At 41.0% G+C, this 22,524-nt stretch overlaps 1 long non-coding RNA gene across 2 annotated transcripts; it reads left to right on the forward strand.

Annotated features, from left to right (window-relative positions):
- Positions 1-952: 952 nt before the first annotated feature.
- Positions 953-20,881, forward strand: LOC128123301 (uncharacterized). 2 transcript variants are annotated; one of them, XR_008222638.1, is made up of 4 exons: positions 953-1,278; positions 2,400-2,736; positions 16,796-17,156; positions 17,517-20,881. It is a non-coding gene; the product is annotated as an uncharacterized LOC128123301 (long non-coding RNA). The 2 variants fall into 2 exon arrangements; XR_008222637.1 differs by having other exon boundaries at positions 16,796-20,881.
- Positions 20,882-22,524: the final 1,643 nt, after the last annotated feature.

The following is a 22,524-nucleotide window of genomic DNA, read 5'->3' on the forward strand; positions in this document are numbered from 1 at the left end:
TGCCCACTGATATCACTTTACTCAGGTCCTTCCTATACGTCATTTCTAGGAGAGAATGTATCAAGGCAGACTTCCTGGTATCCTGTCTCTTACATTCTTTTTGCCCCCTCTTCTATTATATTCCTTGAGACATAGATGCAGGAGCTGTGATGTAGAAGTATTCTTTGTGGCTGGAGTCCCCATGATCTGTTGATCTCTGCCTTGTGTCCAGTTGTGGTTTTCTAAAAGTAAAAATTCAAACTAAAAAACATGAATATTAATTAATATATGTCTTGCATATAAATCTTCATGATAAATTTTTATGTAATGTCTAAAAGGAAGAAGCAACACAAATACTAATCAATAGACAAATGGATAATACATTACCATGGGAAAACATCACACACACTCACACACAAAATGAGTATTAAAACAAGTATTACAGTTTTTTAACAGGTAAAATATTTGTATGATTCTATTTATGCAAAATTATAGAATATACAAACACAGTTATTGGGAAAAAAAGGCATGTAAGTGTTTGTCTGGGCATTGGGAGATGGGAAGGGCCAGAACAGGACAAAGTGCTTATAAATAAGCACTGAAGAAATTTTTAAGCTGATGCATGCTTGTTACCATGGGTGTCTGGATTCTTTCATGAATATGCACATGTTAAAAATTTCAAATTGTAAACTTTAAGCATTTTTGCATGACAATTATATCTCAATAAAACCACTTATAAAAGAAAAAGTTTTGACTTTCATTTTCCTTGCTCTTTTATATGGCTCTGTCCCTGACTGGATGGTATTCGTGATGTTGGTGATGATGGTGGTGAAGAAGATGATGATGATGATGGTGAATGACTGAAAATTGCAATAAGAAAATAAGAATATCGGTTGCCTTACTATACAGCGGATGTTCCCCTCAATCCTTAAAGGAATAACTATGCTTACTTTTTGGAGGGTTCTCAAAACAAGACTGCTTACTATCCCTGATTTTCTGAAGAATAAACTGAGACTAAGAAGCACTAATTAGACGACTGGGATTACATAGTTTAGTCATGAGAAAGATTCTGGAACAAAAATATCAGCCTCTTTTGGATTCCAGTTTTCACTCTTGGTCTTACTCATCTCGCCTCCCTGTGGAGAACAAGGCAAGGATCTCAGGACCATAAGTCACCATGGCAACTAGCCCTCATCAGTCTCCTCACAAGGTGGGGAGATGCAAAAGTCAAAGAGAGGCTTCCCCTGGAACATCTGTGGGCGAGCATGAGGACCAGTGTGTTTGAGCTTTGTGCCTCAGGTAAGCAGGGTGACCCGCTCCTGGGACTGGAGCTGGGAAGCTGGCCAGGCTCCCAGATAGATGAGGTGATGGGGAAGCCAGCTGAGCTCCCAGACAGGTGAGGTGATGGGGAAGCCAGCTGAGCTCCCAGATAGATGAGGTGATGGGGAAGCCGGCTGAGCTCCCAGATAGATGAGGTGATGGGGAAGCCAGCTGAGCTCCCAGACAGGTGAGGTGATGGGGAAGCCAGCTGAGCTCCCAGATAGATGAGGTGATGGGGAAGCCGGCTGAATAGGTGAGGTGATGGTGCTTCAGGTTACTTTGAAAATTAACAGAATCTGAGTTTATAAATGAGAAGAATAGAAATCAGAGAGGAAAAGCATGTGGGAGTTCTGGGTAAGGGACTTAAGAACATCACAGCAAGGTTGATGATAGGCTGACACCATCCTATCGCACTGCTACTGTCTGCTCCTTGGCCAGGTTGTCTCTGTCTGAAGACCATTAGGTACAAAAAGCATGTAGATTTGTCTATCAATTTCCTTCTACGTAAACCCTCCATCTTGAGGTACCCTTACTTTTATCTGTTGACATTTCCTATCTAGGGTGGTACATATTTGTTTATGTCTCCCTAGAAACAGTGTTACACAACAGACTTCAAGAAGTCAGAGGCACAGCAAACCACTCAACAATATTTAGTGTCGAACACTGAACCTGAACCATAGTGGAAAGCTTGTTAATAACCCATTGACTGATTACACCTAAACAAAGCAGGATTTGGTTGGGGTGAAATTCCTTCTTTCCATACTTTTGATAATTCAGTGCAGTGTTTTGACTTCTGTAGGAGATGACAGTTGAGATATTGACATGCAGCTCTATGTTATGTGAATATAAAGAAAGAACATTTCAGTCAGAAGTCATAGAGGATTCTGAGGTAAGAGAGACAGCGGAGTTCTTTATGGTTAAAGAAAAATGGAGAGTGGACAGAAGAAGGGCCATTGAGCTGGACAAAAGGCAAAGATCCAGCTCCTGCAGGAAGGGGTGGAATTGCGTTTTTTCAATGTGAGGTAAAGGCCCTAGAAAACACTAAGGGGAATTGACAAATAAGTCATTTGCTCTGTGTTTTCAGTGTCTGGTTCTTACAGGTGCTCAGCTGATGCATCAGAAATGGGAGTCATCATCATTTATGGGAGGATAAACCACTGCTCTGCGCCACCCCCTAGATCAAAGCCATTGCACATGTCTGGGTCACAAGGAATGAAAATCTTGAGACATCAAATTTGTACAATGACTCAATTCTGATCAAGTAACTTTGAAATACAACAAAAGGCAAAGGCACTGGACAGGCAGACTCCAGGAGGGATTTCCTTGAAGAATTACTCTTGTCTACTGGAGGCAGAACAGCAAGATGATTATGGGGAAGGGAAGAGATTTTTCATGACTTTCAATATCTGAGACACATGCAGCTCTGGTATGTAGGAGGTAAGTTCTGATGAGATCACAGCTTCTGTGTTGACTGACCCCACATACTACCTTTCTTATTACAGTCCTGTGGAGGCTCTGGTGGCCAGAGTTGTTACACACACACACACACACACACACACACACACACACACACACACACACACACACACACACAGAGTGGAGGACGCAAATAGAGTGAATTGTGCAGGTTTATTACTGTCTAGAGAGCAACATGTAAGCACTGAGACAGGAAAGGGGCTGGGTATATGGCTCAGTGGCAGAATGCATGCTTAGCGTGAAGGAGGCCCTGGATTTAAGCCCCAGCACCTCAAATAAAATAAGAGGAGAAGGGGGAGAGAAGAAAGCTTGTGATCTGTAGGTTATGTTTAATGGAGTGCTTCTGACCACAGAACTAGGCAGCATTAAAAACCAATGAAAAGAGGGCTGGAGAGATGGTTCAGCAGTTAAGAACAGTGGTTGCTCTTCCAGAGGACCCAGGTTTGATTCCCAGCACCTATATGTAGCTCAAGGAAATAAGGCACAGGATGATAGAGCAGGGCACCTGGGGCCCCACACAGCCTCTGTGTGTACACATAGGCATACACACTTGTACACACATGTCTACATATACCATATAAAGTCTCTCTCTCTCTCTCTCTCTCTCTCTCTCTCTCTCTCTCCCCCCTCTCTCTCTCTCTCTCTCTCTCTCTCTCTCTCTCTCTCTCTCTCTCTCTCTCTCTCTCACACACACACACACACACACACACACACACACAATTTTTAGTATACCTAAGATGTCTATTAGCAAATACAAATCTGCATAAACCTTTCTTCATTTTGGAGAAAATGAAGAGGAATAAATAATAATAATAATAATAATAATAATAATAATAATAATAATAATAAACAATGGCCTATAGTAAACAATTTCTAAGCATGAGTGAAATGGAACATTGAAAGTGCTACATTTTAAAAACATATCAAAAGTGCCTACAGTTTTTACAAGCATTACTAGAAAGAGAAGATACGTCTAAAATTCATCTGGTATGCTACTAACTGTGATGATATTTTGTTTGTGCTCTAACAAATAAAACTTGCCTGGAGATCAGATTGCAGAGCTAGCCACTAGTTAACCATAGAGGCCAGGCAGTGGTGGCACACACCTTTGATCCCAGCAGTTGGGATCTCATGCCTTTGCTCCCAGTACTTGGGAGGCACACACCTTTAATCCCAGCACTAAGGAGGAGGAAACAGGAAGTGATAAGGCTGGGCAGAGAGAGGAATAGAAGGTGGGAGGAGACAGAAGCTTGGCCCCTTTTGAGGCTGAGGAGTTGGTGAAGTAAGAGGTGGTTATGGCTTGCTCCTTTGTTTCTATGATCTTTCAGCATTTACCCCAATATCTGATACTGGGTTTTTATTATTAATACCAAGTAGGATTTGTGCTACAACTAACAAAGCATGAACTTCTCGGGAAGTAGTTAAATAAAGTGAGGTGCAATTCCTATGATACAATATTATGCAACCATAGTCAGACATTTGTTTTCAAAAACTAAATCCTGACATAGAGAAGTTTTTATAGTAGGGTGCTATGTTTTAAGAGTGGGATTTAACAATCATGCACCCTGCAGACTTGTATATTGCAGAATCTCAGTCTGTGTGTGAATGTTCATAGCAGTCTCATTCTTAAGATCAAAAACCCTGGAAATAGCTCCCACTTCCTTCAGTGGGTAAATAGCTGTGCACACTCGACTCCAAATGTGTGCTGATATGGAAAATACCCTGCATGGACCTCAGGGTCATTATCCTTAGCAAAGAAAGTCAACCTCGCAAAGTTACTGTCTGAGTTTCATATGTGCTAAGCTTTGTAAAATGGCATCGACAAATTACAATATTTATATAAATTTATATACTTATGGGGTATAGAGTGATGTCATGATTTTGAATACAATGTTGGATACCTAAGTCAAGCTAATAATGTATCTATCACCTTGAACATTTAAACCAGGTTTGAAATTAGAATATTTGAAAATTGCTCTTAGTTATTTTTAAAATGTACTCTATTTCACCACATTTTGCAATGGTTCTAAAAGAAATCAAATTATTTCATCTATCCAACCAATGCCTTTTCCAATCTAACTATTAAATGACAAAAACCTCACAGAAAAAGGACAGGGTTAAGGTGTGACTATGGAGGAACAGAATGAGATGTCCTGAATGGTGCTGTAACGGTTCTGTTTGTGGTGGTTCTATGAACATATATATTGGATTGCATAGCTCTGTGCACATGCCAATGAAGACACATGAAATAATGGTGAGAAAGCAGCCTTTACCAACATCAACTTCCTTAGTTTGATATTATGCTGAAGTTACAGAAGTTGGTAGCATGGAGAAGCTGAGGTAGTGTGTACAAGCACATTCTCCTATTTCAAGATTTTAAAAAAGATTTGTTCATTTTTACCTTATGAGTGTTTGCCTGCATGTGTGAGTGGTACCACATATATGCCTAGTGTCTGTGAAGAAGAGAATCTCCTGCAGCTGGACCTGGGAAGGTTGTGAGCCACCATGTCGGTGCTGGAAATGAACCATGGGACTCTGCAAGAGCAGCAAGTGCTCTTAACCACTGAGCAACCTCTCTGGCCATGATTAATGTCTTTAGTGGAATATAGTTCATTGATTTCATACATGTCTAATGTATCTTGCTCACACCCCTCATTACCCTCTCTGGTCACCCACTTCACTCCTGCTGCTCTCCTCTCTTTCCTCAGAGAGTCCATCTTCTGCTCTCATGCCTTTCTTCTGTGAGCCAATGAGTGTGACTGGGTTTCCTACAACAACTTCCAGAGAGTGTGTAATGACATAAAAAGAAGAAAAAAGTAAAACCAATTTTGTTTCAAAAACACAAATTCTGACTAAAATAAAATACTTCATTATATTAACAATGACATTTTGTTAATGATATAATTGTCATTTTATATTCTTCTGTGTTCTCCTTTATTTCCTAAGTTTTCTGCACTAAATGTATACTGTTTTTAAATTCTGAGAGGTATTTATGAATATGATTGAAAAAACAACTGATGAATGAAATTAATAGTTGAGGATAAAAGAATATAATATAAACATTAAATAGGATAAGATAGTTGAGCCATATAATGAAAGGGATCGAGTAGAGACAAGGAAGGAAAGAAAGGGAATGCATAGACATAGAAATATGTGTAAGAACAAATCAAATCACATATTAAGAACAGGGAAGACTATATTATGGACACTGAACCAGTGGTGTATAGGAGAAACACACTCAGATGTTGCCCAGAACACAGAATCCAAGAACAAAGACAGGAAATAATAAGAAATGGAAGAAAAGATGTGGAGTACCAAATATAGAGATTCAACATACCACCAACTGGTGTTTCCAGAAAGCAACCCTAAAAAACGGGACAGAAGCAGTCATCAGAGGGCGACAGAATGTCACAGTCCCTCCCAGGTCTCCGGATGGCCTGAATCTGAGCAGATACAACAGTGGCACTTGTTAGACAAAGGCTCCCACAGCTTTAGAATTCCAAAGATAAATTCAAAATTTTCTGTGTGCATTCCGGTGTAAAGTAGAACAAAGGGAAACACCTGCTCTACTTTGCCTGGAAAGAAGAAAACAGCACACTGGCCTCAAGCTTCTCCTCTCGAAGAGCCAGTTTGGAAGAAGACAGTTTACAACTCCACAGTGACCACCAAATTTTCAAGTCGCTGTTTAGGAAGGAGCAGTAATTTTTATAAATTCAACACTCATTGTTTAACAAAAACCAAGTGCAACTAGAATAAAATAAACCTGCCTGATCACTATTTGCAACCATCCACAGCTAGTGGCCACATTGTAGACAGAGATGCAATGTTTCGTGTTACTTGTTGACACTATAGGTGGTCTCATCAGGCTGGTGGATCACAGGAATAGAGAGATAAGGAAAACTCACTTTACTTGTCCAAGGTGCAATGGTCTACTCAGAAGAAATAAGCCGGAAAAGAAACGAAAATTTGAAGAACATTCTGTAGGTGGTGTGTTAAAAATCAATGTAACTACAGTTTCCTCTATATTTGAAATAAAACAATTTTATTCATAATGTTGACAAAGTAGAAATAAAACAGTCAAAGCTAGGGGAAGCAAACATGGATACAGAGAGGAAGTCCCAGTCCAGGGTTTCCCATGAAGCCTGGAAGGGCTTGGGGGACATTTTTGTGAGTGTCTCTGCTGAACTGAGGATGTGGCTTCAAGGCTGAGTGCTTTCCCAGCATGCCTGAGGCCTTGGGTTTGATTGCTCACACATTAAAAGCAAATAGAACAAACTGCGGTTTGTAAATTGCTTGCTGGGAATAAGTTTTGATGCCTTCAAGATATTCTTCTGGAAATGTATTTTTTAAAATGTAGTCCACTTCCCAAGCCTCCCCCTCTGAGGCTCAAGGACAGCACAATATTTGGGTTTGGAAGGACTATGGCAGCTGAAAGATGGGGAAGGGTTCAGCAAGGTGCTGTCAGTTGGATACAATGAGACCACTTCAGTCATTAATACACAATAGCTGTGGCTGCATGCATGGAGTCTGGAAGAAAAGGAAAGGAGAGATGTCAGGATAGGAGGGGACTAGTTGAGAAGAGTTTGGTGGCCCTGCGAGAGATGAGAGATGACAATGAGGCATTGTGATGCTTAGCTTTGTCAACTTGACTCAGTCTAGAATCACCTGGGAAGAGAGTCTCAATGAGGAACTGTCTACATTGGGTTGGCTTTGGACCATGTCTTGGGGGATTGTCTTAACTAAGTTAGCTGATGTGGGAAAATCCAACCTGCTGTGGGCAGCACCATTCCCTAGGCAGGTGGTCCTAAACTGTGTAAGAATGGAGTAATCAAGCTGAGTATAAGTGAACAAGCAAGTGAACATGGATTGCTCTCTGTGGATGTGATGTGACTAGCCATTTTAAATCTTTAGGCCTTGACTCCACTGCAAATATGGATTGCTACCTCGGACTATGAGCTGAAATAAACCTTTTCTTCCCTAAGTTGCTTTGTCTGGGTAAATGACACTGGAACAGGGTGCCTGTGGCCATGGAGCCTTGTGTGCAAGTGTGATATGGAGACAGCAGTCCTGTCTTTTTGTTCAAATAAGTCTGCTGCTGTCAGGAAGGTGGAAGACACCCTCCAAGAGTATTGACCCTTTCCTCAGAGAAAGAAGCCTGTCTGGGTGCCTTAGGGAGAGAGCACTGTAGTGGGGCAGTCCTGTTTTCTCTTGCCCTCATCCTTTGGGAAAAGACTTACCTTCCTGTAACAAGGGTCCTTATATTAGTTACTTTTCTTGTTGTAACCAAATACCATAAGAAGCGACCTAGGGAGGAAGGAGAGGCATTTTCCTGAAGTTTGGGGGGTCGGAGGGCTACAGTCCATCATGACAGGGAAAGCTAAGCCGCAGGAACATGAGGCAGCCTGTTGCATCCCATCAGCAGTCAGGCAGCAAAGGAACATGAGAGCTGGTGCTCTGCCTACCTGGTCCTTTATGTAGTCCGTACTGCACCCCACACGATGGTGTACCCATATTCTGGGTGATTCTTTCCTCCTTCCTCAAACACTGCTGGGAAGATGCCCATAGATACACCCAGAGGTAGGTTTCCATGGCGATTTTTAAACCCAGTGAAGTTGACAACCAAGATCATTTATCATCATATATCTGCTTTGTTCTCCAGAAATAGAGATGAGTGGGGAAAAGTCTGGCCCAAGGTACTACCAGAGGCTGTGAGGGTAAGCCTGTCAGATCTAGGCTCTGTTGTCTGAGGACTCTGCTCCCCATGATAAGCCACATCCTCCAAACGAGTCAGTGTCTACACCAGCAGCTGGTACCCACTGCTTTAACTCTCTCTCCACCCTCAGCCTACTCTGGAGTTGGGTGGGAGTGAGAAGGAGGCTGTTTGTTGGCCACACTCAGGCTCAAGTCCAAGGCCCCTCACAATCACCTGCCCCAAACAGGAAGACAGCACAGCTCTGACAAGCAAAAGGCTGGACTAAATCAGTGTTGGTTCAGCTGTGGAATGGAGTCACATACAGATTCTAGAAGCAGTGTTCTCTACAAACACTTAAGTGGGCATTTTCTAAGATCAAATGGGAGGAAGCATGTAATAAAATAGTATTAAATAAATAAGAATTGAGTACCTTGGGGGGCAAGATAAGAAAGCAATCCTTCAAAGGGCTGCCCTTTTCCCTAGATAGGGTTATGAGGAATTCTTATTTTCTCCCTTTTTATATTATATAAATTCTCCACAGCATATTTGCACTGCTTTTATAATCAGACCAAAAAAAAAAAACCCATGTTATTTTTGAAGAAAGCAGAATCTCAGAGGTCACAGTGACTTTGTGCTGTTTGTCCTCTCTTTGATTTTGGCCCAGGGCACTTTGAACATATGAGCACAAACCCACGAAAGGTTTATTCTAGGCAATTCAACATGATTACTCTCAGTCTGATGATTCTCAGACCTTTGTCCTTGCACAAGGTCAGCTCATCCATATACCTGCCCACTCATATAGAGAGCAGTCACTAAGAAGAACTGTGTGCCCAGAACTGTTCTGAGTATGGTGTCCACTTGCAGCCTCAAGAAAGTCAAATCTTAACCTGAGAGGAGCATCCACAGCATGAGGGCAGACAAGCAAGCAAGTACTGTGCATGGGAATGGTAAATGGGCAACTGAGGTATTCACCCAGCACTGAGGGTACACAGAGAAGCCAGAGTAAAGTCACTCTGTGACACCCTTGGAGGGAGATAGCACTTGATCTTGGTCATGAAAGATGAAGGTCTGGGTGGGTGGAACCGGCAGGCAGGATATTCCAGAAGAGATGGAGGAAAGGTAAGAAGGATTGGGGTACGTTACTATTAGTACCCTAAGAATTGAAGAGCATATGAGGATGGACTAATAGGATTCTTTGGTCAAGTATCACAGAAATTGACTCTAAGCTGAGGAGCATGGGGCATGTCTGAAGAGCTCCAGGAGAACTGGGGAACTAGGCTCAGCATGTGCAGCTTCAGGGTGCTGAATGGGCCCCACCTGGAGCTGTCACAGGTGAGCCACCTGTTCTCAGCCCAATGTTTCACTGAAGCACACATCCCGAGGAAGGAGCTATCTAGCTGACCCTTGGCTGAAGGGGTGCACTTTGATTGACAGTAAAGGGTGTTCAACTGGGATAGGTAAAGCCTTCCAATACCAAACCAAACTTGACCCTCACAGCTCAGGATGGGGTTCTCAACAAGGAGTGAGTTTGCTTCTCAGGAAATTTCTCCAGATTTTTTTTTAACTTGTTACAAATTAAAGCAGGCAGAGGTTCTACTGTGATCTACCGGGTGGAGCTGGGCCAATGCATCATGCGACTGTTCAAAGGTAGCTCCCATGTTAAAAAACTGCTCATCCTTAGGAAGGAGAAAGTCTGACCTGGAGGGCACAGGAGAGTGAGAAGAAACAAGAGAAGTCCATTAGGTAAGGTGGCAGATGGGAGGATGGACGCTGAAACCACCTGTAAATAATGTGGATTTTATGTTGAAAGCAATGAAGATATTGAATGAAATAAGAGTCATTGAAAGAATCTAGGCCAGAGAAAGACGTCCCATGCATGGCCAACAGGAGCAGATGAGGATACAGAACAATACCATGTTTTCCAGATTCGTGGCCATTCCTTCCCTCTGTCATCACAGACTTTCAAACTTTTGTTTCATTTTCTGCCATTAATTAGTCATCTTCATTAGGAACAGAATGATGCCTGTTTGAGATAGCACATAATTCAAATGTCCAGTACATAGGAGAGGCTCAATGAATATATGTTGAAAGAATAAACAAATATGTATAGATGAATGTTGGATAAGTGGATAGATATGTGAATGAATACATGAATTGGTGGATGAACTACAGGATAATATTAGAAATATTCTGTCTAGAATAGTGTTATAGTTCTAGGTTATAGACACAAAGTCCCAACCCTAACCAAGAAGCTAATTCGTAATTGTTATCTGCTGGGAAGGGGAAAATCAGTTTTCTCTAACGGAGTGTCACTGGGTGTATCAATTACTCACCGGGACACGCCCAGGAGTGGTTGGCAAATACAAAATGAACTCTATAGTCTTGTTTTTGTTTTTGTTTATCTTTTTGTTTTTAGTTGATTTTCTTTTATTTAATTTGTCTGTTTTGATTTGGGGTGTGTGTGTGTGTGTGTGTGTGTGTGTGTGTGTGTGTGTGTGTGTGTGTGTAGAAAGAGAGAGAGAGAGGAAGAATATGAAATTGGCTGGGTAGGGAGGTAGAGAGGATCTGGAAGGAATTGGTGGAGGTAAAGAATATGATCAACATATAATGTATGAAACAAATTTTTAATAAAAAACTTTTAAAATGTAGGCTATAGTCCTAATGATCACCTATGTCACTGTCAGATTCCTGTGTACAAAAGACCCCAAAGCAAACAAGTACTTGAACAAAACAGCATGTGATATCCACAAGTATATTCATGACGCACCCAGCACAGCACTTGGTGCAAACTATCCACTAGTTTAAAAGACACATTCAGTCTTGGCCCTGTGGTATTTGGAATCTACTGGAAGAGACAGGTAACAAGTCAGCAAAAAGTATGTGATTAGGAATTGTGGCAAAAAGTATTCATAAAACAATCAGAACACAGTTACAATTTTTCAAAAAAAAAAAACAGATTGAGTGACCAACTTTATAGGGGTGACAGAGGGCTCTTTGAAGGAGATAATACTTAAGCTATGTCTGGGGAAGAGCAGAAGCCCACCATGCTACTAACAGATGGGAGGAAAAAATATCCCACATAGAGAGGAGTCAAAAGCGGTGAGTGAAACCCCGAAAAGGCTTGTTTTGTACAGGGACCTTAAGTGGGGCTGACCGGAGCACAGTGAGTAGGTGAAGTGTCTTGCGGCATTAACATGAGATAGCTGAGGTCCTGCAAGGGCTTGTGGGACACTGCAAACATTTGGGTCTTACTTGGATCTTCTGTTGTAGTATGCACTAGGTCGGTCATACATACACATTCATCTGGATGCTGTGTTGAGTTGGGAGGTTTATGACATGGTGAGCTTGGGCTTCCTTGCAGCATGGCTATTGACTCCAAGAAAGAGCACTCCAGCCGGGAGCTGAAGGTCTTTTAAGGACCAGCGTTGGGTGCTACAAGGCACCATTTTTGCCTCCTTACACTAATAAAAATAAATCATAGGGCCAGCCTTCTTGATGAGAATATTGGTGTTTAATTGACTGCCAAATTGTTTTTACACAATAGAAAGCCATTGAAGTTGTAATAATGCATGGAGATTAAAATAATGAGATTTAAGTTTTTCAAATCATTATAATCTGTCATGGGGAGAATGGGCTGCATGGGGCAAAGACTGCACTAGGGAAACAACACTTCATAGCAGGCAGAGCCCACCTGCCTCTCCTTGTTCTAAGTCCACCCACTGCTGCTACTGAGAGCCAATAACATCGGGTTCCAGCCTCTTGGATCTTCCAGTGTGGACTCAAACTGCCCAGGTTTTCAGGCTTTCAGTGCCCAACCAGAACAGCTGAGATGGATTGGCCTTGGATTGGCTACAGGATAACCCACCTCTACCACACACAGACAGCCATTGCTACGGTACCTAGCCCCTATCAGTGTAAGCCAATCCAATACATTCCCTTTGTGTATGTAAACAGTATATATTAGTGTATGCTTATTATATTAATACCTGTTATTATGATAATGTATTATGTCCCTCTGGAGAACTCTGATTAACTAGATAGGTACTGCATGTAGCCATAACCAAAGACCCCAGATTCTGATTTCAGAGTCCTCTACGGGAGTTTTATCACAGTGAGTGTGGCCTTTAGCATCCACTGTATTCAGATTTGAGTCTTAGGTTTGCTCCTTAATAGTTAGTTTCCTGACTTTATTTGTAGAGTGAATCCCTTTCTGTTTAACTCTCCAAGTTCTGGTGGGTAGTTGATTAATTGACATCAAGCAATATAATGCCTAGACACTCAGTAAATTTCCTTTGCTTCCCTTCCTTTGCATAGCCAAGTTTCCTTCCTTAGGACCCAAGTGTGAGATTCCATTGAGATGTAAAAGAGAGACTCTTCAGGCAGAATACACCATTTAGAGGTCATTTGGCTGAAATGACCACAGCCAAATGGTTCTCTTCCCTGAGATGCTCGGCACGTGTGAGGTCTCTGGACAGAAAGAAGACCCACATACAGAACTCAGGCCAGCACTGGTCATGTTCACAGGAACACTGCTCCAGCAGAAGCCAGAAATAATCTCATTAGTCACATTCCAAGCGTTAAGCAAAAACAAAAAGAAATCAAAATTAATTTCAGTGCTCACAGTGACAGCAGCAATTAAGGTGACAAGATTATGGAAATTGTTGCAATCACTGGAGATCTGAAGGAAGAAAATAGCCAGCAATACAGAGGGACTAAGAAGCAGAGGGTTTGAGTGGCTGTAGGATAAAGCCCACCGTTCGTCACATGTGGGTTCACAGACCCCAGGAAATTAAAAAGAGGTGTGGCTCCACACAATAACAGTGTGCTCTACACCAATTGTTACTAAAAACTGTTACGGAATTACCCGTAGTCTTCACGTCGGCCCATCAGGGGAGATTACCAATCCACCTGTGACCTGAGGAGCTGAGGACAGAGTAGATAAATTATCAAGTTTACCTTGATGGGCAACATCATGATCAAAATCTGAGACCCTGTGACAATACCATTGCCATCTTTGCAGAGTCCCCGAAGACACCCACAGTCCCCCAGCTCCCTCCCTGTCAGTGGCTACACACTAAGGTTTTTCTGTGTGGTTTGAATGTCTCATGATTTCTCCTTTTTTGTTGTTTGTTTTCTTTCTAGATTTTGTTTTGTGCCACTCTAAGTGATTATGCATGAACTCTATAGTGATTGTCTGAAAAAGACCCAAGCAAAAAAAAGGATCATCCTGTTCTGAAATCTCAGAAAAGAGAAATTGCATCATGTTGTGCAAAATAGCAAAAACAATCATTAAAGTCAAGAATGCTTGACATTAGGGAGTCCAAGCAGTGCCAAGAAACCTTTCTTTGAGTCTGTCATTTGGTCCCCTCTGCTGGGGACAATGCCCTTCTGAGCACTTTATATGTTTTTATTGATCACCTCCACAGAGACCTGGGGTAATGGAGGAAGTAAGATAGTCTGGAGAGAACTTGCTTTTATCGAGATGACAGTAAGTGGCTTTTTGAGCTAATCTTACCAGTCAGTCCAATTCTGGGCAAGGTTTCTGCAACAAAGAAGTAGGAGCAGTGGCCCAAACCTCTGCGTACATGGCTGAGGGCTATTAAAGACCAACAGGAGCAGTAACTACAACAATGCCAATGACGGGAGCACCCACTAGTGAGCCACAAAGTGTGCCTCAGCCTGAAGTACACACTTCCCAACCACATCAGGATTTCTGGACCAATATTCTTGACAGTTAATCTTGATCATCAATTTGATGTGATGTAGAATCACTTGGGAATTTGCTAGGTTAGGTTAATAGGTAGGAAGACTTGCCCTACAGGGGTGAGCCCATTCCATTCCACAGGGTCATCTATGGAATAGTGCTGGGGTGCTGAACTGCCTGCAAAGAAGAAACTGAGCTAAGCCCAGGCATCCAGAGCGCCTCACATTCCTTCCTCCATGCTGGACTGTATCCTTTAAACTGTGTAAGCCCTCTTTTCCTCAAGTGCTTTAGTAAGGCTTTTTTTTCATAGCAATGAGTTAAGTAATGAGTCATGCACTGTTTTCCAAGGGTCTTGGGAAGTATCTAGAAAACTCACAGGTATCATAAACTGGTTTTATTTATTTGGGAAATTACAATTCATTCATAAAGTCAAGAGACCCCTTGGGTGAGGCAAGTATGACAGCTAAAATTTGTCGTACATAATACCTGACCAAAAGCCTTTATAGAAAGCCTTGACCCCATGGATTTGGGAAGGGAATGACTTTAGCCTATCTGTTCCAGAGGTATACAATTTTATTTGTATACATTCACATCAAATGGCATCTCGAGGTGCTTTCCCATTGGCTGGCTGCAGAGAAGTCTAAATTAGTGATATATCTCTATGTACTTAGGTACTAAAGGCTTTGAACAAGAAGGGTGTAAGAGAGAAATTGATTTCTAAAGGATTGGCTAAACATTAGACCAAATAAGAGACAAATAAGTATATACCTGAACATTCAAGCCATCACACCTTAAGTAACCATCAGTTCTATCAAATTAGAGGATGATTTGTTCATCCATTTATCCTCTCCTTCCCTCCATTCATCCCATTCTCCCAACCATACTTTCATTCAACAACTATATTCTGAGTACCTTTCATGTGCCAGATACTGTTCAAGATGTTTGAAGATATCAATGAACAATAACCAAAGACAAAATTTATATGGCTTTCTGTAGTTTATAATCCAACAGCTATGTAGGAGATGATGGAAAAAGTCAAAAGATGAATATGCAATAGAATATAAAAATAAAAGAAAGGCAGTGTGAAGAGGAATGATTGATCTTAGGAAGAAGGGACTTAGTAGAAGTAGACATATGGATAGTCAAAGAGCTGAGAATTCAAGATGCTTACGTTTTATGCATAAGCAGAAAGAAAGAGAACTATGCCTGAATGAAGTAAAGAATGGAGGGCTAGGAAATGAGGTCAGGGAAGTTCTGAAGAGGGGATTAGGTCATATCCATCCTTCCTACAATTTAAAGATGCCCTGCCATTTCACCCAAAGAGAGAGCTGAGTGTTGATCTAGAAAGTAGTTTAAGCCATGAATTGTCATCATCGCCACCATCGTCATCATCATCACTACTGTTCTTATTTCAGACAGGAGAATGGCGGAATTCAGAGAAGGGAAGTAATTCCCTAAGTTCAAGGTCAGGATCCTAACAGGAGGTTGCTGGTCAGAACTCATTGGAAGGATTTTCTGCCCCAGCTCTACCTGCCTGTGCAGCCTCTCTGGAGTTCAGAGATGCCCTCTGTTGTGTTTCTTTTGGCTGATGGTCCTCATAGCATCTGGTGGCATTGGTGGGGAGGAGTCCCATGGAGCTTTTGTTGCACACACTGAGCCCCCAGCCTTGTACTGACTAAGGATGCCATGGCTTTAACAAGAATTCAACAATTCCCTCAGAAACCCTGGGTGCAGTTGCCAGGATGTTTCATTTTGAGACAAGAGTTATTTGCAGGAGACTTCCAGCTCCTGCCTGATCAATACTAACCCAAGACTTGCAAAGGCTATCAAGTGTATGTTCAAGTTGGGTGTTTGAACGGAGGTAGCTGTGTGTCCTGCTTAAAGGAGTCCAGCTTAGGAAAGTATTCTTTCCCAAAGCTCCTTGTTCCTTAGTTGTCCAGAACATTTCAATTGATATTTATCATTTTTTTTCTAATTGTAAATGTAATGGCTGCTTAAGATAGAAGTCCCCACCTTAAAGGAATCATGGGTAAAGAAAATAATTATTTTTGTTTCCTGCTCTTTCATGGTAAATGCAAGTACAGTTTGTGTCTCCCCCACATTTTCCCAATCTTTCTGTGTCTCCATTTCTGTCTCTGTCACACACATACACACACACACACACACACACACACACACACACACACACACACACACACACCACAGAGAGAGAGAGAGAGAGAGAGAGAGAGAGAGAGAGAGAGAGAGAGAGAGAGAGAGAGAGAGAGAGGGGGGCACACACTCAATCTTTGTTTTCTTTCCTGATATATGAACATAAAATCCTCTACCTGTAAAACCTTTCAGGATTACATAATGGATGCTTAGTAAATCACACTCTATCTACTGTAGTTCAACTTTGATTGTTCAGTTTTTTCCACTTGACATTCTGTAATGAACATTCCCATATGTCATTAACTACTCTTCAAAAACATGACTTTTAATGGCTGCATAATACGCCATCACTTAATGAAGCATGGCTTATTTAATGATCTGTCCTCATCAAGCTGGGAAGTGTTTTCTGTTTTGCTGTTAGGAGTAGCCCTAAGCACTTAAGTCTTTTTCTGAGTTTTTCTTTATTTCTCCAGGTTGTGTTTCCCAAGCTAAATGCCAAAGAAAAAGAAGATAAAAGTGAAGGTTTGTGTACCTGTTACCAAATTACTTTCCTGAGTGTCAGGAGAGCATGACATTTTGATACTGCCATCAACACCGAAAGTTACCAAGCATGAACCACCACAGACATACATGTGTCAACACATTAACAGAGGCAAAAGTGAAGAAGACAGACAGACTTTGGTACATCTTAAAAGCCATCACATCGGGGTGAGGGGGCTGATGGCTTAGCAGGCAACAGAGCTTGCTGCCATGCAGCCTGATGATTGGAGTTCAAACCTCAGGACCCACATGATAGAGGGAGAGAGCCCACTTCCACATATTACACTTATCATGGTAAGTATGAGCATGTTTGAGCACACACACACACACACACACACACACACACACACACACACACACACAGTGTGTGGGGGATAAATGTACAATGGGCATTCAATCCTTTAAGGGAACAGACTCAGAAACATTGATGGCTTTTTTTTTTTTTGTATCCACGGCTTATATGCTAAGCACCCTTCAGAGGAGTAAAGATGTGATGTCTTTTCTGTTTTTTGATATTAGCCCATATCTTCAAACACCTTCTACCTTTCTGGTCTCCATTGCTAAATCCCAATCATCCTGAAGGGGACTGATAATTGTGGCAGTTGCATAAAAATGATTGCTACCTGCAGAGGCAATCACTTCTGTCTCCTGCAGAACTGATGAGCAATTCATTATCAAGGATGTAATTACTGTAGCCCTGGGAGGAAAGGATTTCTCACACGATTTCCAGGATTTTGTTCATTTGACCCCTGTTGGCTGGAAATTGGCTTTCCTGAGCAGGAATCCGGAATCAGGCTGGGGCAGAAGGGTAAGTACACGTTGGAAAGTGAAAAGGAAATATTTGTGTAACCTGCCTTGAACTTGTGACATTACCTTTAGGGGAAACTGTGTCTAGGAACAGAGTAACATCCTCTTTGAATTATGGCAATCCTGGCGGCTAGTACACAGCTGGATTTGGACAGAAATGGGAAAAAAGCTGAATATGTACCAGAGAGGTGCATTGTGTGCTTTGTCTGTGAAGATCCTAACTTCAACACCAAGCTACCTTCTCCTCAATAAACAAAATGCAAAAGGTGCTCTATGGAAATGCTGTATTAGGAGCTATGCTGAGGTGGCATGGTGCAGAGACAGTCAAACTGCCTGGACCAAAGTCTGGATCGATTCCATCCCAGAGCAGGCAAATCTGTCTAAGGTGTCCACATCCTGAGTCTCTCTCCCTAGGAAGAAAGTTAATCCTAGTGCCAGTCTCACATAACCATACACAAGATTGTCTTCATTCATGTAAATCTTCAAACATGGAGCCCATAGGGAGAAGAGTAATATCATTATTAAAATATCTTAAAATTGCTTTCATTTTCTGAATTTAGATTTTCCCACTGTCATGCTTTAATATAAGGTGTCCCTCATGAACTCAGGCAGTGAGGGCTAGATTGCCAGTTTGGCAAAGTCATTGGACCTCAGAGACTATAACCTAATCAATGGCTTGATCCCTTGATGGTTCACACTATGATCGGATTATTTGGAGGTGGTAGAGTTGATGAAGCACAGATCACTGAGCTGATACCTCACTTGATCCCTTCTTACAATCTCCCTTTCTCTGCTTTTGATCCGCCATCCCCCCTCCACATGCTCAGCCCCATGATGTTCTGTCTCACAACAGACTGTGAATCAACAGAGCAAGGGATGACGGATTGAATCCGGTAAACCTGAGGGCCAAGGTAAAGATTCCCTCCCTTAAATCATGTTTTAGTATATTTTGTCACAACAATGAAAAACTGGCTCAAATGTTCATAGACTGTAAATATCTTAGTCACTAAAGAGCTAAATTTTGAGTTGTTACCTCCCCTTGTATGTGCCTTTTGTTTAAAGAGATCACAGTGAGAAAGGAGGTAACATGGATTGTATCAGGAACATGTGAGTGTCATCTCTACTACCCAGGACTTACAATCAGTGCCATTTCAAGTGTTTTCCATGACACTGTTGTAGCTGAGGTTCAGATCCTCTTTGTCCACTAACTGTTTTTATGATTCAGAGAAAATGACTCTCTAAGCCTCATTTTCCTGGAAATGAGAATAATAATAGTTCTTTTTTCATCTCACTACAATGTCTGTCACATAGCGAGTGGTCTGACAAGGCTGGCTTTTCTTATTATTTATTAATAAAATCTGAGACTCATTCAGATAAGTATTCCTTCTAAGATCATAAAAACAATAAATTAAGTGAATGAGATTTGAGTATGTATCAGTCTGACCAAAAATACCATAATATTCTATTCTATCATGTTGACAAGCTAACTGTGTGTTGGTAACTCATTCTTAGAATCCCGTCAAAGGCTAGTGTGGAACAGAATTTCTTCCTAGGTCATAATAACCAACATTTCAATGTTGTGTTGAAAACAGTGAAAAGACTGGATACTAGGTATTTCCTTGCACAGTTACTTTGAAGATTGGAAATAATTTCTTGAACATATTTTCTCATTAAGCAGTAGCTATTTTGGATTCTGTAACTCAAAAACTAAGGAAATGATAGGTGATTTATTAGTCTATCAGGCTTCCCTAGAGAAATAGATTTACTAGAAAGAATACACATTAAAGGGAGATTTAGTAGACTGTCTTACACAGTATGGTCTGGGTAGCCTAATAATGGTGGACTAATGCTGGAGACTCAATCTGTGAAACCCCATGCCGAAGAAGCTGCTTCTAACAACTGTGAAGAAATGGAGCAGTGGCAGCAACCTTAGGGATATACTTGCCAGCAAGCATACCAGCAAGCGAGCAAAAAGCAAAGCCTCTCTTTTCCTATGTCCTTTCATCTGGGAGGTTCTGGAAACACTTTGGGTGGGCCTTACAGCTTCAAATAATGTGATCAAGAAAAGTCCTCAAAGGAGAATCCATCAGCTTGCCTTTAGTTGATTTAGATCCAGTCACTGTGACAACCAAGATTGACCATGGCACTCTGCATATGATTTTTGTTGAGAAATGTAGATATTAGGTTGTGCATTTTTGGTAATAAAAATAGCATAGAAGTTGCCAACCTCTGCAGCCAAGAACTGTTGCTGTCTACAGACTTTATCCTGAGGAATCTGCAAGTGACTTGTCTATGAAAATGTGTTAGAATTACATCTGCTTTTGTTAATTTGGATACTTTCTCTCTGTCTTTTAGTTAGTTTGGAAAGGGTTTGTCTGTCTTGTTGATTTTATCAAAGAACCAACTCTTTTTTTCATTGATTCTTTGTATCATTCTCTTTGTTTCTATTTTATTGATTTCAGCCCTCAGTTTGATTATTTCCTGCCATCTACTCCTCTTGGGTGTGATTTACTTCTTTTTGTTCTAGAGATTTTAGATGTGCTGTTAAATCGCTAGTGTGAGATTTCTCTGATTTCTTTAGGATGGCATTTAGTGCTATGAACTTTCCTCTTAGCACAGTTTTCATCATGTCCCATAAGTCTGGGTGTGGTCTACATTTGCTTTCATGGAATTCTAGGAAGTCTTTAATTTCTTTCTTGATTTCTGCCTTGACCCAGTAGTCATTGAGAGTTGTTCAGTTTCCATGAGCTTGTAGGTTTTCTGTTGTTTCTGCCATTGTTGATATCCAGTTTTAATCCCTGGTAGTCTGATAAGATGCAGAGAATTATTTCAATTTCCTTATATCTGTTGAGACTTGCTTTGTGACTGACTATGTGGCTAACTTTGAAAAATGTTCTGTGAGGTGCTGAGAAGAAGGTATATTCTTTTGTGTTTGGGTGAAATATTCTATAGATATCTGTTAGATCCATTTGGTTTATAATGTCTGTTAATGCCACTATTTCTATGTTTACTTAATGTTTGGGTGACCTGTTAATTGGTGAGAGTGGGGTATTGAAGTCTTCAACTATCCATTTGTAAGAGTCTATGTGTGATTTAAGCTTTAATAATGGTTCTTTTAAAAATGTGAGTGCCCTTATGTTTGGGATATAGATGTTGGGAATTGAAAAGCTATCTTGGTGGATTTTTCCTTTGATGAGTATAAAGTGCCCTTCTTCATCTCTTTTGATTAATTTTTTTTGAAGTCTACTTTATTGATACTAGACACTATTTTGTAGATGCTAGAATAGCTATACCAGCTTATTTTTTTTGTGTGGGGGCTATTTGCTTAGAAAATCTTTTTTAAATCTTTTACTTTGAGGTAATGTTTACCTTTGATGTTGAGGTGGGTTTCTTGTATACAGCAGAAGGATGGATCTTGTTTTTGCATCCATTCTGTTGATCTGTGTCTTTTTATTGGGGAATTGAGTCCATTGATATTGAAAGATATCAATGACCAATGACAGTTAATTTCTGTTATTTTGTTACAGTTGTTTACGTGTGTGTGTGTGTGTGTGTGTGTGTGTGTGTGTGTGTGTGTGTGTGTGTGTGTGTGTGTTTGCCTTCTCTGGATTATGTGGGTGTGAGATTATTTATTGTCCATGTTTTCATGGGTGTAGTTAACTTCCTTGGGTTAGAGTTTTCCTTCTAGTACCTTCTGTAGGGCTGGATTTATGTATAAATACTGTTTAAATTTTACTTTATCATGGAATATTTTGTTTTTTCCAACAATGGTGATTGAAAGTTTTGTTGGGTATAGTAGTCTTGACTGGCATCTGTGGTCCCTTAGAGTCTGCAGCACATCTGTCCAGGATCTTCTGGATTTTAGAATCTATATTGAGAAGTCAGGTGTAATTCTGATAGGTCTACTTTATAGTTACTTGGCCTTTTTCCCTTGCAGTTTTTAGTATTTTTTTTAATGTGTGTTTAGTATTTTCATTATTATGTGGTGAGGGGACTTTGATTTCTGGTCCAATCTATTTGTTCTTAAAGCTTCTTGTACCTCTATAGGCATGTCCTTCTTTAAGTTAGGAAATTTTTCTTTTATGATTTTGTTGAAAATATTTTCTGGGCCTTTGAACTGGACTTCAAATTATTCCTATTATTTGGTGAGAGTGGGGTATTGAAGTTTCCAACTATCCATGTGTCTATAAGTGATTTAAGCTTTAGTAATGTTTCTTTTACAAATGTGGTGCCTATTCTATTATTCTTAGGTCTGATATTTTCATAGTGCCTCAGATTTCCCAGATGTGTGTTGTGTCAGGCATTTTTTAGATTTAGCAGTTTCTTTGACCAATAAATCAACTTCTTCTATCATGTCTTCAACACCTGAGATTCTCTCTTCTATCTCTTGTATTCTGTTGATTGTTGCTTGTGTCTGTTGAGTGAGCCCACATCTGACACTACCTGGATAGCTCAGGAACCAGAGACTGGATATCCCAGAGACCTGGGAAAAGACTGAACATGACTGCTCATAAAAAGGGGGGGAGCAATGAAATGATTCCTAATAATATCCTGTTATACTCATAGGTTGGAGCCTAGCCCCGTTGTTATCAGAGAGGCTTCACTCATCAACTGAAGAGAGCAGATGTAGAGATCCATAGCCAAACACTAGGTGGAGCTCAAGAACCCTGCAAAAGAGGGGGAGGAAGGATTATAGGAGCCAGAGGGGTCAAGGACACCAGGAAAACACAACCCATGGAATCAATAAGCGGGGCTCATAGGGGCTCACAGAGACTGAAAGGACATCACAGAACCTGCATGGGTCTGACCTAGGTCCTCTGCATGTATGTTATGATTGTGTAGCTTGGTGTTCTTG

Source organism: Peromyscus californicus, unplaced genomic scaffold, assembly GCF_007827085.1.
Source record: "Peromyscus californicus insignis strain IS unplaced genomic scaffold, ASM782708v3 Scaffold_3__1_contigs__length_106647218, whole genome shotgun sequence".
NCBI classification, from domain to species: Eukaryota; Metazoa; Chordata; class Mammalia; order Rodentia; family Cricetidae; genus Peromyscus; species Peromyscus californicus.